Source organism: Pavona decussata, unplaced genomic scaffold (assembly GCF_977016875.1).
Source record: "Pavona decussata unplaced genomic scaffold, jaPavDecu1.1 SCAFFOLD_32, whole genome shotgun sequence".
In the NCBI taxonomy this organism is placed as follows: domain Eukaryota; kingdom Metazoa; phylum Cnidaria; class Anthozoa; order Scleractinia; family Agariciidae; genus Pavona; species Pavona decussata.
In genome coordinates this window covers 1425001-1443749 of record NW_028145455.1, presented here as the reverse complement: position 1 = coordinate 1443749, position 18749 = coordinate 1425001, and the positions used below count along the sequence as shown (strand labels likewise).

Here is an 18749-nt window from a genome sequence, read left to right as displayed (position 1 = left end):
CCGAAGACGCCTTATTTCGGCCTCATAAACCTCTGTAAGAGAGGGCTGTATCTGTGCCGGTGCGCAACTCTGTGCTCGATATTGCTGAAAATGAGTCGCAAAATTCCCACCGCCGAGGGACATCACCTTAAATTTCGACAACATTACTCAGCGAGTATCAGTCCTCATCACCCGGACATTTTTCTAGTTATCATCATTTGCGTCTCGTGTTTATTCATGGATAACTTAAACAAAGCGATTGCTTTTAATAGAATGCCGATTGCTCTTTTGTTGTCTTCATCAAATGAAACAGAAACAAATACCCACCCACACATAAGGTCGCCCCTAAGTCTGAGAAAAATACTCGAAAAGCGCGTTTTTATAACCAAGGGTAGTATTTTAAGAGTTTTTATTTTCAGAGCTTTCGTCATCTTGAGAACGTATCAAAGCAAATAAAGAGGCGCGCGCCAACTGAAATCGCTTGAAACTTAACAATAGATCATTTTTATTAAGGAGGTGAGAAAATAACCATCTATTGTTTGATTCGTTCCTCATTAAGCGGCGGCATGTATAACTTTCAAATTATGCGAATTGATCGATATCAATGAAAGAATATTGTAGCTTTTTTTGCGAGAAGTGCTTATTCCATTTAAATGCGTTAAATACCAAATTGGGCCGCGGTTTGTTTACTTTGTAAACATTTGCGTTATCAGAAGATGGTTTCTTTTTGGGTTTCCTTTCGAAATTCATCATTGTTGAAACCAATGTTTCGGCTTATCTTAGCATCGATGGGAATAAATGCGAGTAGCGTAAGTTCAAATATTCCAACATGCATTCGAGTGTAAGCCGTAACGTAATAAAGATCGTCAGTGGAAAATGGCGTTTTTGAGTTCGGGAGAGTAAAAAGACAATATACGTTTCTGATCGTGGATAAATAAAGGTTTCTTGTATTGCCTTGTCGTCAGGAATATCAGATGCCATCTTCACGCTACATAAAACCTTCATAAGGTAGCGTTCAGTTAATCATCTCATAAAGAATTCAGATTTATCTCGGTTTTTGTTTTTTGTTTAGTTTTGTCCTTTTTTTTCCAGAGGATGAAAAAAACTCACCAATGTAGTTTCAGTGCGCAACGAACGCAAACCAAGACCCTATTCTAACATTGTGAGATCTGAAACCGGGCTACCCGTAAAGTTTCAAATGTTCCAACATACATTCGAGTGTAAGCCGTAACGTAATAAAGATCGTCAGTGGAAAATGGCGTTTTTGAGTTCGGGAGAGTAAAAAGACAATATACGTTTCTGATCGTGGATAAATAAAGGCTTCTTGTATTGTCTTGTCGTCTGGAATATCAGATGCCATCTTCACGCTACATAAAACCTTCATAAAGTAGCGTTCAATTAATCATCTCATAAAGAAATCAAATTTATCTCGGTTTTTGTTTTTTGTTTAGTTTTGTCCTTTTTTTTCCAGAGGATGAAAAAAACTCACCAATGTAGTTTCAGTGCGCAACGAACGCAAACCAAGACCCTATTCTAACATTGGGAGATCTGAATCCGGGCTGCCCGTAAAGTTTACTGAATGAGTTTTAATTCAAAAAAGTTTCATTGAGTTCATTACTCTCTTCCAGTCTCTCAGTTGCGACATTCCGTGTTTTGGCTGACCCTCCCTGAGTAGCAAGTGACCTCAAATTAAAAGTAACTGTCACCTCTCCCCCGGGTAAGGTTTGACATGAACGCGCTTTCGCCAAATATGCAAATTTCGAACTCGTGCAGTGATCGGCTATTTTTGAATCTCCCTCGTGAATTTCGCTATTGTAATAACAGCGAGTTTGAATTTTCCCTCCTGAATTAATAAGCCTTTGTTTGGCGTTAAAGCTATTGTTTCAAAATCTCCTTTTATGGCCATATTTGCTACGCTAAACAAAGAGCATTGTCTTTGAATTTGATCAGCTTTTCTTGATACGCGTTTGGTTCTTCCAGAGTGTCTTTCCGCAACGATATTTTCCATTGATTCACTTAGACTTGCGAAACGCGTTCACACTGGCCTTGCTTGTTTCTTCTTGTTTTGCTTTTCTTTGGGTTTTTTTCTGGAGATAAAAACTCCAATCCTAAAGAAAAACTTGGCATATCTGCCTCAGTTCGTTCGCTTGTTGTCGTGTTTGGTTTAACTTATTAAAAAACTTAAGTTTTCCTCCTGAGTTTGAATGCACGAAGTATAAACTCGCAAAAATTTTGTTTCTGAGGCATTTGTTTGCTGACGTCATCAGCGTGCTCAATTGGAATATGAAGCACGCTCGCGCAATTGGATTTGATTAGTACACGAATTTACTAGCTATCTTATAACAGTTAATGCAAACCACAGACTGCATTTGATGAAGGTCTGACGATTGCGATTTCATATTAGAGAATATGCAAAACTATCCTAAACAGAAAACTCGTCTTAAAGACGCGAAATTGATCGTTTCTTTCGTACAGTTATTTTAAGACGTAGGGAGGAAATCATATCCATTGTTGATCTGCCTGCTCGTAACCCACATTTTGACTCTGGGACTAAACGATTTGTGGATTCTGCTACGTTCACTCCTATTCTGGAAAGCACGCAATTATTAAATGACAGATAGACAAGGGGTGAGTGTCTAAAGAAATTATGGTGCTGCATCGGTGGGGGAGTGGAAGCAAATGTTTGGTTTTATTTTTAAATAGATAATTACTGAGGTAGTCGGTGCTATGAGAGATATTGCAGCCAGCTGAGGGCGGAGCCTGAGGCTGGCTGCAATATCTCTCATAGCACCGACTGCCGAAGTAATTATCTATAATCATTACTAACCCTCATAATATCCTATTCTTCTCTCTCTGCATTAAATCCTGAACGATTTCAGTCGCCTCCACATCGTTGTCTAGCAGAGGTATTAATTGCCTAAACCTTTTTCATTGCACTATTCAGTCATTGTTATTACTTGGTAATTACAAGGTGTTACAACTTTACCTATGTCCGTGGAACATGTGTATCTCATATGTACGCGTGACTGAAAACTGCTGTTGGCTTTCATGTACATGACGAAGAATATTAGGATAGTATAAGACGTAATGTACTTGGTTATTTTTAGCTTTTTGTTGAAAGGGATAGCTTGGTCTACATATTCCTATTTTTGAGCTCGATGGAGGATTCTTCGGAAGACGAATCGGCCATATTCATAACTCAGAACTAGAAATCGGAGAGTGCTTAAGATGTTGAAGGTAATAACATCTCCTAGCTTTGTTATCTGGTTCCCGACTAACGAAAGGCTTTCTTGTATTTTTCACTCTTCGAAACAGCTAAGATTTAAAAGACCAATCGCGTCTTTTGAGTGCGAGAAATATGAGGAAAGTTGGGTTTCAGTAGGGCTGTCCCGAAGTTGCTCGGCAACTTTTGAGCAACTTTTCGGATTTGGAGCAACTTTTAGTCCTTCGAGCAACTTTTCGGATTTCGAGCATTTTTTTCCTTTTTGAATAACTTTCTCGCCCTTTTAAGGCAATTTGTAACTAAAATTTGTCTAAAAACCACCCATTAAAGTTCTAATTTAAACTTTTATGTATGATTCGGCCATTTCTGCGTAAAACACCGTGAAAATACCGGTCCCCTGGGCTGCCTGTGGTAGCAGACGAAAGTGGTCAGCGGTTGAGAGAGACTCAGTCTTACAATATTGATGAGTCAGTGTAATATAATTATGTATTGATATCTATGTAAAGCGAAATTTATTAATTAAATCGTTATTTGAGTTGTAAATCAATCTCTTACACCCAAAAATAGAAAGCAACTTTTGAGAAACTTTTGGATTTTGGGGCAACTTTTGAGCAACTTTTAGAATTTTGGAGCAACTTTTGAGCAACTTTTTTGGAAAATTGGAGCAACTTAGGGACAGCCCTAGGTTTCAGACTCAAGTCGTCGAAAATGGGGGTGGGTGGCGAAAGTCTTTGAACATTGGAAGTGTGCGAGAAATGAGGCTGTACTAAAACAGAGTTATGGCGGGGAGTCGCCATTTAACGAGAATATCGAGGAATTGTCTGAGGACTAGTTGGAGTTCGTCTTGGCCCGGTTTGTCTCCGAAGTAAAAAGAGAAGACGGAAATGAGTATCCTGGAAAGACATTATATGAAATGATATGTAGTATTCAATCGCTCTTACGTGTAAAATGTAAGCGAAATATAACTTGACAAGAGAGGTTGTATATTTAGAAGTTTAAATTCTGCTTTGAATTTTCAAATGAAAGAAAAAGCTGGACAAGGAATTGGTATCGCTGTTAATCAGGCTCATTTTATTACGGAGGAGCAAGAAAAATAATTTTGGGGAAAACTAGTTTTTAGGCAGCGCCGGACAACGCAGAGCTACTTTGCTTTACTTTGGTGTGGGTTTTTGGCATTCAGTTTGCTGTGAGGGCTGGGCAGGAACACAGGAATTTGAGATTCCAAAACTCGCAGTTGTCTTTGCAACTTGATGAATCAGGTCATGAATTCTTACAGTATATGGAGGATATTACAAAAACTAATAATGGTGGATTGAGCCAGTTGGGTATCAAAAGGAAAGTTGTTCGAGCGTATAAGAATTTAACCAATGTAGAGCCTTTCCCAAGTGAGCTGTACAAGAAATACTTGTCCCACGTCACAGCACGAAAAAGGAGATTTACGACAAATTAATGTCGGTTTAAATCTCCTTAAAGTAGGTTATCCAACTTTATGCGACAAATTATATCTTCTTAAATGTTAATAAAGTTACATTTACGCTTCTAAGCGTAAAGGTGATGTAAATTTGCCGTAAAGGTTGTCCACCAAGTTTATGCTTTTACTACTGCAGCTTAATGATGCTGTAAAGTTGCACTTTATGCTGTTCAGCTTAAATTAGGTTTTTACCTAGCATAAATCTTGCCAGAGATTTATGCTGTGGAATAATGGCAATGTAATGTTACGCATTACATTTTGATACCATGTACCTTGTGAAAGGTTGCTTCCACACAAACTTGGCCTGAAGAAAATTTTTACTGCTACCAATTCATATACTAAATGTAATTTTTCGAATTCGTATTTTTTTTTTTTTCATGGTGCTTTTTCATTTTACGCCATTAGGATAAGTCTGCCCATTGATATTAACTTCACTTTCATATAGTCAGTTTCAACATGATAAAGACGAAACAACAACTGAGACACCGAAATACAGAGCAATTGTGAAACCTTTTACTTTATTTGTTTACAATGTTGAAAACAAATAATATGTGTAAGCTAAATGATTTACAGAGTAATACCGTAATTGTGTACAGGAAAATGTCCTGGCAATGTAATGCTTTACCCCCAGCTTACAACAAACTGTTTAAGATCTTTCTTAATGGTTCAATTTTATCCTATTTTGTTTTCTGTTGTTTCACAGACCCCAAAAAGGAAAACAGCCAAGGATAAAATTAAACAACATACACGTAAATGTATATTACATACTGTAGCTTATTATTTTACTGACTATTCTTTGTTCAAAATCATTAGACCATAGTGCAGATAATGCACTACATGTGCATTGGAGACTAGCCAACCGATTTTGCTTTGTTTTCAGTTTTTGGTGTTGTAGCAAAGAAAACCCAAAAATAATGATCCAGTTTTGTTTAAAATGATTTTGCCAATTTAGCAAAATTATAAATACAGGTGTAAGCTTCTTGGGGTGAAGATGGCAAGTGGTCATTTGTTCAACGGAACAATTGCAACTTGAAAAAATTGGGCCAACTTTTTCAAATTCTCCTGTACTGGGTAAAGATAGCCAAATACAGATCAGGGTCATCTTCCCCTTTTGAGAAAATAGCTTAGCTGATCTCTTGAACTAGGGGAATTTTGGTTTTAAGCAATAATACTTAGGGATCCTTTGTTCTTATTTTAGCTCAAAAATGTAACAATCACCATGGCATAGCCCCTTTAAACTCAATAGGTCTTCTGCTGCCACACAAACGTAATGAAACAATCTAGGAAGTGGACTGGTTACTAATTTAGTGTGTCCATGTAGTGTCACTGAACAGCAAGCATACCTTTGTGCAATTCGTTGCACAGGCATAAAAAGAGCGGGTCCACAGGGTTCATATTCATCAAGCTTCCAAACCTGGACAGGTTTTCCAAAGTAATCTTGGTCTTCATCAGCTTTATTCCACCAAACAACAGCAAACACATGCTGAACAAATTTTTTATTGATCTTTACACTGTGCACAATATAGAAGGTTACTATTCCCGGTCTTCTAGCTGTAGAAATATCAATCAAGCCATCGGAGGCAGCCCAAGAAGCCATTATTCGAGCTGAGCGCAGATTACGACAGTGCATCTTTGAACCAAACTTTTCAGTGCCAAGCATGATGTTTGAATACTTCCTAGCAACCCTGGACAAAAAGGGCAGTTCAATTGTTTCATGAGGATACAACGTTTTGTAGCAGTGAAGAAGCACCCTTAGCTCATCAAGATCCAATGCAAAGTGCTTGAATGATCTTGGAAGAGTAACATGCATAAGATCACTCCACTGAAAGTCTCCTAAATTCAAGCAACATGTACTATTAAATAGTGCAGTAGCATTTTCCACAATTAAACTTTCAGCAGCGTCACTCCTTTCCTGGGTAAAGAAAGGCATAAAGGTATCTTTGAACCCGGTAGGAAATTTAGCATTCCAGACAAATCGTCCAGCCCGAAGTTTTCTCATTAACTGTACCTCAACTGACCTTCCATTCACCTGCATTGATCCCAGAATTCCATTAAAACGCTCAAAGCTGAAGCACCAGAATGCATGAACTGGTCCACAATCAGTAATGCATTCTTTCAAGTGACAATGAAGGTGCATGTTTAGTGTCACACACTTCTTTCCATACAAACTTTCAAATCGTTCCCCAAACTTTACAAACAGCATATCAGCCTTCAGAATGTCAACCTTAGAAACAACTGGTGAAGATAAATACTGGCAAGCAAGGACAAATGTTTGCCAGCATCTCAAATGGCTTACAGGAAGTAGACCTTGCAGACAATACATTGAATACACAAGTGTCCAGTTCTTCCATTGTGAAGCAGTGTAACCACCATAGTTAGAGGCAATACGATGGTGAAGACGACCAAAACCAGTTCCAACATCAAAGGAGTGGATATGCTCTTCTAGCACCTTGAGATCTTTCTTTGTTAACAAGTTTTTCTTAGTCCATAGTTTGAACACATGCTTTGCTGCTCCCAGAAACAGATTATGCATGGGATCAATAGCTGTAAATTCCACTGCATCAAAGTACTCAAGTTGTAATAAAGAACTGTAATAAACTCCATACTTTGTGGCTAGACGCTCTCGCTGTGTTTGAGTTGAAGCTTTTCGCACCATTTCTGCATGCATTCTATGACTGCTAATATGTCTTGGAGGCCAAGTATCCCTGTCAAACAGAATAGTCTGTCTTGTCTTTAAAACTTCCAGGAAAGTACTTGAAACACTTTGAACAGCCCGGATGTGCCGCATATCCTTTAAAACCACACAGCTTTTATTTGCAGCCTTTGCCCAAACCAAAAGGGGTCGTATGGTAAAGAAAATGGGAAGAGAAACGTTAAGGAATGTAGTAAAAAATAGTCATGCAAAAAGCTGGGTTTCAGGGGCATTTTACAAGTCACTCACTTCGACTTAGCTGTGCCACACGGTTGTACGACGGTGGTGTGCAAGAACAAGTTATTCGAGAAACCACTGGTCAACGATCATGTGATGGGGTTAGGGAGTATAAATGTACATCATCAACACTTAAAAGAAAAGCAAGTGAAATCTTGTAAGGGTCGATTCCTAAGAAGATTGAAATGGATGTCAAAGAGAAAGAGGAAAATGATCTCTTAAAAAATGATGTTAAACAGCAAACAGAAGAATTGGGGTCAAGGGAAAAAGTCTTTAAAGAAAAGTAGAATGAGGATTATAATCAGTCAGTTGTAATTAGTACAGATAGCAGTAAAATTGTGATCTCATACAAGTAAGAAACATTTTCATCGTAAGTTGTGTAGGAATCAAAATTTACAAATGTTTAAATTCAGTTGCTAATAAAAGTGCTTGCGTCTTGACCGAATAATACTTCTCATCTATTCATTAACTTTAGAATCCTCTCTAGGTTCTGATCAAAAATATGATGCAATTAAGGGGCTTATAAGGAGCCGGCCGTAATATTAAAAATATTGTTGCGAACAGGATGTAATATTTAAAATATTGCACTGCAGGTAGTCCAGTGCAATATTGACTCGTTTAGCTCGTTAGAATTACCCCTGATAACTTCCCAGCTTACAAAAAAGGCCTCCGTTTTCCTCAGACACTTGCACAAACGTGAATAACACGCCTCCTCAGGCTGAAATCGTTGATTTAATGCAGAGAGAGAGACCAAAATGATACTATGAGGGTCAGTAATTATAACGAGAGGAAATCAGACGTAATCAGTATTTATTATTTATTTTTTCTCAATTTTTTGGGCGGTGGGGGTCTTTTAGACTATGTGGCTACCGGTTGTGTTTGCTAAGATTTGCCACAAGTCGATTTTCTTAATGCGCAAAACAGGAACGACGCGCGAGGGACTGTGGAAGCCTGCTAGCTTTGGAGATGGGAGCGTTGTTGTATTCCCTATTAACTTAACATACTGTTTGTTTAGCTTCAGCAGCAACAACAACAGCAACAAGCGTTTCCAACACAGGACTCCCAACTTTCCCAAATGCAATCAAACCAATTGCAGTCCGAGCTCCGTCGCCTTCTACAGTCAAAGGCCAACCAGGCGTCATCAGCCCAGCAGCAGGGTCTAGCCGGTGCTCTGCAACAGTGGTAGATTTGATCCACAGATGCCACAGGAAAGTACTGCCCAGTAGCTTTCATTTGAATGGTCACACTTTAGGATTTTATCCACAGACTGAAAGTTAGAACCACGTTGAACAGCATAATAAACAGCAGCGGAGGAAAGTACTGCTCAGTAGCTTTCATTTGAATGGTCACACTTTAGAATTTCATCCACAAACCACTTTGTGCAGCATACTAAACATCACCACAGGAAAGTACTGCTCAGTAGCTTTAAATGAATGGTCACACTTTAGGATTTCATCCACAGACTCAAAAGCTAGAATCACCTTGTACAGCATAATAAACAGCACCGCAGCATCACGTCAATCATTATTACTAAGACAATCGACTGACCACAAAATAGGGAATCCGAAAGACTGGATCGAAATCCGCTAATTACAGCGCTTGAACATTAACTTTTGACCGCGACACTGAATGACGGCAGTAAAAAACGTAACGGTTGATCGCATCCTGAACTTCAGAGTCCGTATGTTATTAAAAGCCACAGTAAGCATGGTGCCTCCTGATACAGAGGTATTTTTTCACCGTTTGCGCCTATCTGGGAAAAGCAGATCCTAGCATAGGCTTTTAGAATCCAAAGCGAAAACTTTGGGTAACCACGCATGTTTCTGAAACAATTAACCAAAAATAATTCTAAATAGCTTCAAAACACGTAACAACGTATGGCATTTTTGCCAATTTGAAGCTTAAATTATGATCTCTGAAAAATGCTCGGCCCCCTATTTCCTTTTTGGATTCCAGTACCCCATGCTAAGATCTTCTTTCCCCTTCATAGTCATAATACCTTTGAATTAGTAGCCACCGTCCTTAAGAGTTTATCGGATCATCCCGAGATTTGCGGAAAAAACCCGCAGTACTTTAAGGAGGCACCGTCCTCAAATTATAAAAGATACAAAACACATTATATACCATAGTAACTGTCAGTGTTGTCCTGGCAACAGTTTAGCTGACACCACTCTTTGTCTCACAGGTACAGATGACGCAAGAACAGATGGTCCAGTCCCAGGCCCCCCTGACTCAAGTTCAAGTATCGCAGGCTCAGATGCAGGTTCAGCAGCAGCAGTCTAGTTTTCTGCCGGATAACATGAGTTTACCCGATATCTTGCCACAGTAATTTATTCCAGTAATGTCTGGGATTACTATTGAGTGATGTCTCAGCTGAGAAATCATCAGATGTCGTGTCTATAAGAACGAAGCTCGCGTTTTTGAGGTCCGGACTTCTGTATTTATAGTCAAAGGAAAGGTACGTTTTTCTTGTTTCATACTTTATCAAATGAACCTTAGGTAAAACGTAAAAAAAAGCAGTTTTGGGAAATGATGCTCGTAAATTAATTACACAGGATTTGTTCGTCCATTTGGTGTTTGTAAGTAGTGCTGTAAGCTATTAGTCATGGAAAGGTAAATTATTTACATGTTCGTTTTGTTATTATTGTTGGTTGTTGGGATTTGTGATCCAAGATCATTTTCATTTGTTGATGATCTCTAGTATGTTTACCGAACAGTTTTCAAGAAATTTAATGATCTTTTCACCACATGTTTTTGTTTTGTCGAACTTTGGACCTGAAGCTACAATCTTGAACAGAATAAAAACAAAAAGAGTAATTAAATTCCCCCCCCCCCCCCTAACATCAATGACGAATTCACGCGCAAAGCAAAACACGCCATTTTTCCGTTATTGAAATCGGGGGAAGGGTGGTTGAAATGTCCAAGATTGTACGTAGCGTACTTTAAAGTGCCCCTGGGACGAAAATTTCATTTTCCATCTTTTCTACTTCATAAACTGTATTCTGCTATTGCGAACTAAATAACAGCAGAATACAGTTTATAAAGTAGAATCCATATGAAAATTAGCCATGTGGAATTTTTCGTGTTGAGCCAATGACGTCACTTCCTGTAATTTGAGCCTTAACTTCCGGAACAAGGCCAAGTAATGGCGGCCGTGAAATCTTGAATAAAAAGCTAAAAAAAATACTTCCAATCGTCGTAAAGGATTGAAATTTGGTAACATGAGTAAGAAGGTCATATTCTACACGAAAATGCAAAAAGATAAAAAATTAAATTTTAGTCCCAGGGGCACTTTAAAAAGAGAAAGGAAAAATTGTCATCGCGTGGTTATGTCCTCCATAAAACGTCCCATCAGGAAATTTCACGTCCTAGTCGTGCCGTGACGGCAAAGAAATGTACCAAAACGTGTAATGCACGTGCAGAGTTGTTGCTTTGGTTAATAAGCCTGTTGCTTTTTTGACGTTCTCACTGCCGTCCCCGTCCTCGTTGCTAAAGCTCCCTTATCAACTCTGTTGATAAACCAAGCATTCGTTTTGACTTCGTTTTCATTGTCTGCCATCGATTCGGAATTTGTATTGATGAGCTGGTATCGTACGTAGAATAATACCGGAAAATTCCAGTTAGAATCTTTTAAAATAGCGCAAACATTGTCGAGTACATTTTAGCGAGTAGAGTCTTTGCAATATTCCAAATGCATGTACAAAAGCTGAGAAAAGTTTAAAACTTCCAGGACAAGGTAACATTTGTCTTCAGGCATCCAAACATTTTTTCCTGTAGATTACTTGTCGAGAATATTTCGATTTTTTTTTTGGCGATCCATTTAAAAAAAATTGTAAGAAAGTACCGAAATTTGGAAAACTCTTGCGAAGATAAAATAGGTTATTTCGGTTTCAACTTTTAACATGTTTTTAAGGACGCGTTTCGTTGTTTTAAAAAAATATGGTGTCATTTCACCCATTTTTTAATTTAAAATTCATAAAGCACAATAAAGTTTAATAAATTGAATACAGACTGCTGTTTTCGTTTCACACGATTTGAACAGGGAAGTCGGGCTGGGTACCAAATGTGACGTCCTGGCGTGGCTCGTCACGCATTCCTTCCCACGAGTCCTTACGAGGGTAGGCGTGGCTGCCAATCGCAGCAAATGTCGACTTCGCGACTATTTTGTTTCCCTTTTCTTTTTTTCTGTCCTGACATGAGAAGCAGTTTACCCTTTGTGTTTTGTTACTCCAAGTATTTCACATTCCCTGACGGAGCACAAGATCAACAGTGGCAAGTCGAATATGAAGCTCAAAATTGAAAATGTGTCCGATGATAGTCACTAACTTTTGAAATAACTTACCACATCACATTTTGTGATACGAGAGGAAGTGGCCGAATGTCTGTATTACATTCCCAATTTCGACCGGAGCTTCGCCAACTTGCCCACTGTACATGAGAAATATTGATCATCAACAACAATGCGTGCAAACCTCTCGAGACGGATATACCGTACAATTTTGCGTCATGTCTCCACAGATAAATCTGTTGAACCCATTGTTTAGATCCCGGTCATTCTACAGGTAATGAACGCTAGTCCCATCCTCGGAGACCCAGGGTCAGCTAGTCGAGTGGAAGGGATTTTCCAACCTCGTTCCCAGGGTCTCTCCTCTTCACGTCCCAGGGAGCGAGAGACGTGAAGAGGAGAGGCCCTGGGAACGAGGTTGGGGATTTTCGTGGGCGAAAGTTTACTACAAGAAGGTTCTTGTACTTTCCCCCACGAAAATTCCTTCCACCCGACAAGCTGCCCCTGGGCCTCCGAGGATGCGCTAACCCATGATTGAAAGTTTGCCTTTCTCTTGCTGAAAAGCGTTTCTACTGAACACTAGACTTTAAGTTTCAAAAGCATCCAATTTTTCTGCTTCTTTTTTGGAAACATTGGCCTGATTCTTTTAAAAGTTCCCTTCCGCAATTTTGAGAACCAAGCCGAAAACTTGCCTGCTCGCCCAATATTCGACATAAATTGATTTCATAACGAGCCAGAGGTTCTTAGCAACGAAAATAAAACTTCGGCACCCATTGGAGATACCAGGCAATTTGCCTGGTTTCTCCACGGGACGTCAAATAACTCGGAGCATTCCAATGTAATAGAATCCATTCTGGCATTACTTCTGTTTCGCTGGGTTTCGACAAAACGCTGACCCCCGGGTCAGCTGACCCCCTACTGACCCTCAGCTGACCCCCTAACTGACCCCCTCAAAAAGTCTCAGGGAAAAACAAATAAATGTTTAATTAAAGTTATAAACCAACCTGAAATTTCCAAGATGACGAAATGCAACACAAATCATGAGGAACGGATACACCTGTTTCTCACCATAAACCAACGTTCCAATGCACCCAGTTCTCGTTGTGACCAAAATAGTTTGAAAGGGCTTCATAATATCATCATGAAGTTGACAACCATTCAAGAGCCAAAATCGCCGCTAGACAGAAGATTTTTGAATTGCAATCAAAGAATCAAGCGTCTGTTCGAAAAAAAATCCCAGTTCCACTAAGTAACTTTAAAAAAAAACTTCAGTAAGCTTCAAAAGCCGATGATCGAAACTGATGTTCGAAAGTCAATTTTCTGACAGGAGCGAATTGTTTTCGTTTCTTAATTGTATTACAAGGAGGGCAGGCGAACTGTGGCAGTCGGACAAAAGTACACCAAAGTCAAACAATCTGTCGTTACGGGAAAGGGGTTATAGACTCTAAACTGTAACACATGATTTCAGGAAAATGCGTCGGGTAATTTTGTGAGTTTTTTGTTATAAGCCATTTCTAATACTACAAAGCAGTGATTAAACAAGCTAAAGATGACCTATGTAAGATTAGAACGGAAGCAAATTTAGGAAGAAATTTTGAAAAATAAATAAATCAATCAAAATAAACTACGCACCCGACATCGCCAGCGAGGGAATCCGTCAGCGCGGGAATAGCGAACCAGAGCGGGACCTGGAATCTACTTTCTGCTGTATTTTACCGTGGGAATTGTTTCCAGATGTTATTTCGTGACAACAGTCAACAGTCAAACGTTAAATTGAGTGGTAACTCACTCGACATTTGCGCTGTTTCATCTTGCAGGTTAACTTTATAACTTTAATTTAAGATTTTTTGTTTTTCCCTGAGATTTTTTGAGGGGGTCAGTTAGGGGGTCAGTTGGGGGTCAGTAGGGGGTCAGCGTTTTGTCGAAACCCTGTTTCGCTTGCGACGTTAATTTTAACGCGAAAGTGTTATAATCCTTGCAACTAAAAGTTCTTTTTTGCGAGCTTTTAATTAAATTTCTTTCGAGATGTGACGTGTCTGCAAACGGATCCCGCATAACGTGTTTTACTGCAGTCTGTTTCGGGGCACGCAACAGTTCAGTAATGGAATCTTTTCGCAGAAATTCAGATTAATACGTAATGAAAAACGGAATCGTGACTTTAATCGCCCGCCACACAGGAATAGAAGAAGGCAAATATGTTGTTAACACTGGGAACCCTGACTAACTTGGAGATCCTTGGAAATACGGAAAATTTTTCAGCAAAGGAATGTAATCGATCCGATTAGTTGGCTTATTCGTATGCACACTGTAAATTGTCGGCGTGAGCTTTTTTTTTTTTTTTTTTTTAATGATATAGCGCGGGCTTACGATCTGTTCGATTTATAAATTCTGCTGCTCTTTGACAGATTTCATTTTTAGCAAGGTTTATATACAAGCAGTTCCATTGCGAACAAGTTGTATCAATCGGGTCGATTTCGTCTACCTATTCACTTTCTTGATGTGATAAATCGTTATGTGTAAATCAACTCAGGCTAAATCGGCCAAACAAAATTCGGCCCAATAAATCGGCACGCGTGCGTTAACCTTGGGCTCACACAAGTACTAGAAAAGGCTACCAAACAAAATAAGCTAAAGTATACTGGTAAAAATAGAGCTGTAACAAGGATAAGACATATTGGATTAAGAAACGTTCTCTGGTTAAAAAGATTAAAAACATGAGCTTTCGGCTATAAAATAAATTGACTAGACGTTATACCCTCTAAGTTTTCTAATATCCCGTTCCTTAGCAGAAGTTTTGTTTTTTGTGGTAATCGTAAAAAATGTTGAGCCTCAATGTCTTTCACGTCTTGTTTATCGTATTAATGTACGTGGTGGACCCAGACAATTCGCGCCTGTTTGTATTTCGAATTTTTATGCTTAAATAAGTCACAAATAAGTCACAACAGACCCTTTGAGCCATACGCATGCCGTTTCACAATCTTTGCATTTTTCTGAATTCTTGAGGTGTTCTTTGACATAGGTGAAGTGATGTCCACAAATGAGCGCTAATGAGATCCATTAAATGTCTGATAGACATCACAAGATGTCCCCTACCGTAAATTCTTACTAAAACACAAATAATTCTGTCAAACATTTAACAATTATTCCACGAGCGTGCGCTGGATATGAGATGATAGCCAACGAGGCGCGTAGCGCCGAGTTGGCTATTATTTATAAATCATCTTATATCTAACAAGCGCAAATGGAATAATTGTTTTATTTAAAACAATCAAGAAATATTGCTAGATCTTACTGATTTCGCTGTGCAAGAATAACAAGCAGACAATTTAATGGTCGCTATTTCTCGTATATACCATGGCCGCTAAGCCAATCAAATCACTCGAATTGCATCTATACAATGATTCAGTTTTAAATACGAAATAATATGAAAACTGACAAAAAGGTCTGTCTAATGTGAAGTACCCAGATTCGGGGTGAGGTGCATCTCTGGACATTTGTGGTACTCAGGAACAAGAAAAAGAAATACGTAAGAAAAGTACGTCGTTTATTTAATAGCTAGAGAAGGGGGAGGGGGTGGGGACGTAAAATAAGACCACCAGTTAACCCGTTTAGAGACCAGAAAATCCCACACCCATCGCTTGTGGGTTGGGATTTATTGTTTACGTATCAGTCAATTCCAGCTGTGCCCATCCCCCCCCCCCCCCCCGGGCAATAGCGGAGCATTTTCCCACACTGTCCATCCCGGGGTATTGGGCATTAGCCTTCCACCCAATTACCCTAGGGCATTTGACTATCTCACTTTTTTTCACCCTACAGCACTATCGCTTCCTTAATGACAAATTCATTGACAAATACACTAAGTAGCTCTTAATGAATATGTCTAGATAAGACATAAAATGGGACGCTAGAGCTGTAAAATGACCTATTTTGGCGAAGGAAATAAAATATTTTTTACATGTTTTAGCTACCACCCCGGGGCATTTGAACAACTATTTTGTCCGGGCGGTGGTGCATTTGCCAGTTTATTTTCAAAAAATCTTAATTTTGGGGGGTCGGTCGGGGGGGGGGGGGGGGGAAGAAGCCTAAAAATATTATATTGTTGCTGTTATATATCCCAGAGCGCTCAAACAAACAGTCATGCTAGGACATCAACCTAGATGAACCAGAAAGATAAATAACATCCGCCTAGGTTTATAATGTTCACCTAAAAGATCTACATTGTCTGTGTTATATATCCCAGAGTACTCAAGCATACATGAGTCATGCTAGGACATCAGCCTGGATGAACCAGAAAGATATATAACATCCGCATAGGTTTATAATGTTCGCCTAAAAAATTTACATTGTCTGTGTTATATATCCCAGAGCGCTCAAGCATACAGTCATGCTAGGACATCAAGCTGGATGAACCACAAAGATATATAACATCCGCCTAGGTTTATAATGTTCGCCTAAAAGATTTACATTGTCTGTGTTATATATCTGAGCTGATTTTCCAGAAGGTGGCTACAAAAATTGACGTTTTTGTTACCTTTTCTTAAGATATTTATTTATCTATTTTTTATTTATTTTTTTAGCGTTTCTTATTGAATTTCACATCAGTAACTCAATAGATTACAATGGTCATTAGCAAATATTTATAAAACCAAAATATTTTTCTCCTACCCCCCCCCCCCTCCCTCCCTGATTTGCTAACCTAGCCCCACTCTCTCTCAAACGTCTTCTAACCGCGCAACGATTTGGCTTTGAATTCGGCGCGCGCTCTGAAATCAGAAGTAAGTCATTAGGCCTAGCGTTTCGTTTGGCTTCCTGAAGCAAAGTTTTCCTGAGGACATCATTAAGTCTAATGAGGGAAAAAGTCTTACGAGTGCAGTTCCTGCCTCGTCTAATATGCTTGCCACCAGTAGTCCTCTTTAAGCTAAACGGGAATTTTCAGTTACTCGGGCTTGGACTATTAAAGGCTTGTATATTGTGGGCTTTGCTTGAGGAGGTGACAGTCTTTGGCTCTAAAAAGTAGGTCTTAGGGATGAGCTCTATTCGTGCAACGTGAAATTTTTGCGAATTTTTCACCCAGCCAAAGACTTAGTATATTTTTGTGAAACACTAGCAAGAATGGGCAAGGATTTTCTCTTCAAGAAGCGTGAGTTTGAAAAGCTATTCTATTATTTTTCGCCGTTATAACTGTAGCGTTGTTAGGCTAGTGATCGATTAGTCGAGAAGTGCGATTTTGGTCGGATTTCCGGACTCAATGTCATAAATAATTTCCAGATGTTCGTTCGGCGTGATTCTCATTACGTCTTGAACTTATAATTAACACGGAAAATCAATTTAAAACGCTGTCTTGCCCCGATTAAGCCGATTCTTTTGTGGAAGGCTAGTCTTGAGCGCTTAAACACCGGGTTTTGGTTGAGATTGAAGATGCGTTGGCGCCGTTAATAATTACCAAGTGTCACACTTGTTTAGTCGGATCACAGGTCATGTCTCATTTCACTCAGGTGTCAATGTCACGTCTAATTCCAAAGAAAAGCCCCTCTTTTCTCTTTCATAGTATTTCCTGACCTTACTTTCTTGTGATGAACCGTAACTGGAGTATTGTTAATGACTAGCATATTCCTTCAGCTTAGAAAGTCTCAAAATGTGCTCAATTTCTGTAGCCACCTTTTTGAAAATCAGGTCAGATATCCCAGAGTGCTCAGGCATACAGTCATGCTAGGACATCAAGCTGGATGAACCACAAAGATATATAACATCCGCCTAGGTTTAAAATGTTCACCTAAAAGATTTACATTGTTTGTGTTATATATCCCAGAGTGCTCAAGCATACAGTCATGCTTGGACATCAAGCTGGATGAACCAGAAAGATATATAACATCCGCCTAGGTTTAAAATGTTTACCTAAAAGATTTACATTGTCTCTGTTACATATCCCAGAGTGCTCAAGCATACAGTCATGCTAGGACTTAAACCTGGATGAACCAGAAAGATATATAACATCCGCCTTGGCTTATAATGTTCGCCTAAAAAATTTACATTGTCTGTGTTATATATCCCAGAGCGCTCAAGCATACAGTCATGCTAGGACATCAACCTGGATGAACCACAAAGATATATAACATCCGCCTAGGTTTATAATGTTCGCCTAAAAAATTTACATTGTCTGTGTTATATATCCCAGAGTGCTCAAGCATACAGTCATGCTTGGACATCAACCTGGATGAACCACAAAGATATATAACATCCACCTAGGTTTATAATGTTCACCTAAAAAATTTACATTGTCTGTGTTATATATCCCAGAGTGCGCAAGCATACAATCATGCTAGGACATCAACCTGGATGAACCAGAAAGATATATAACATCCGCCTAGGTTTATAATGTTCACCTAAAAGATTTACATTGTTTGTGTTATATATCCCAGAGTGCTCAAGCATACAGTCATGCTTGGACATCAAGCTGGATGAACTACAAAGATATATAACATCCGCCTAGGTTTAAAATGTTCGCCTAAAAAATTTACATTGTCTGTGTTATATATCCCAGAGTGCTCAAGCATACAGTCATGCTAGGACATCAACCTGGATGAGCCAGAAAGATGTATAACATCTGCCTAGGTTTATAAATTATGTTCGCCTAAAAAATTTACATTGTCTGTGTTTTATATCCCAGAGCGCTCAAGCATACTGTCATGCCAAGATATCAACCTGGATAAACCAGAAAAGATATATAACATCCGCCAGTGTTTATAACGTTCACTTAAAAATATTATATTGTTGCTGTTATATATCCCAAAGCGCTCAAGCATACAGTGATGCTTAAGGACTTCAACCTGGCTGAACCAGAAAGGTTATAATTGACACGGGT

At 39.0% G+C, this 18749-nt stretch overlaps 1 protein-coding gene, 1 long non-coding RNA gene and 1 pseudogene across 2 annotated transcripts in view; 1 reads left to right on the top strand and 2 right to left on the bottom strand.

Annotated features, from left to right (window-relative positions):
* The window catches only part of LOC146484550 (uncharacterized), a 209943-nt gene that overhangs the window by 116970 nt on the left and 74224 nt on the right, over positions 1-18749 (bottom strand). The window lies entirely within an intron of this gene.
* Positions 1-18749, top strand: part of LOC146484552 (uncharacterized) — a 176203-nt gene that overhangs the window by 100235 nt on the left and 57219 nt on the right. The gene's annotated exons all lie outside the window — the stretch shown is intronic.
* On the bottom strand, positions 5306-8744 carry LOC146484557 (uncharacterized; annotated as a pseudogene).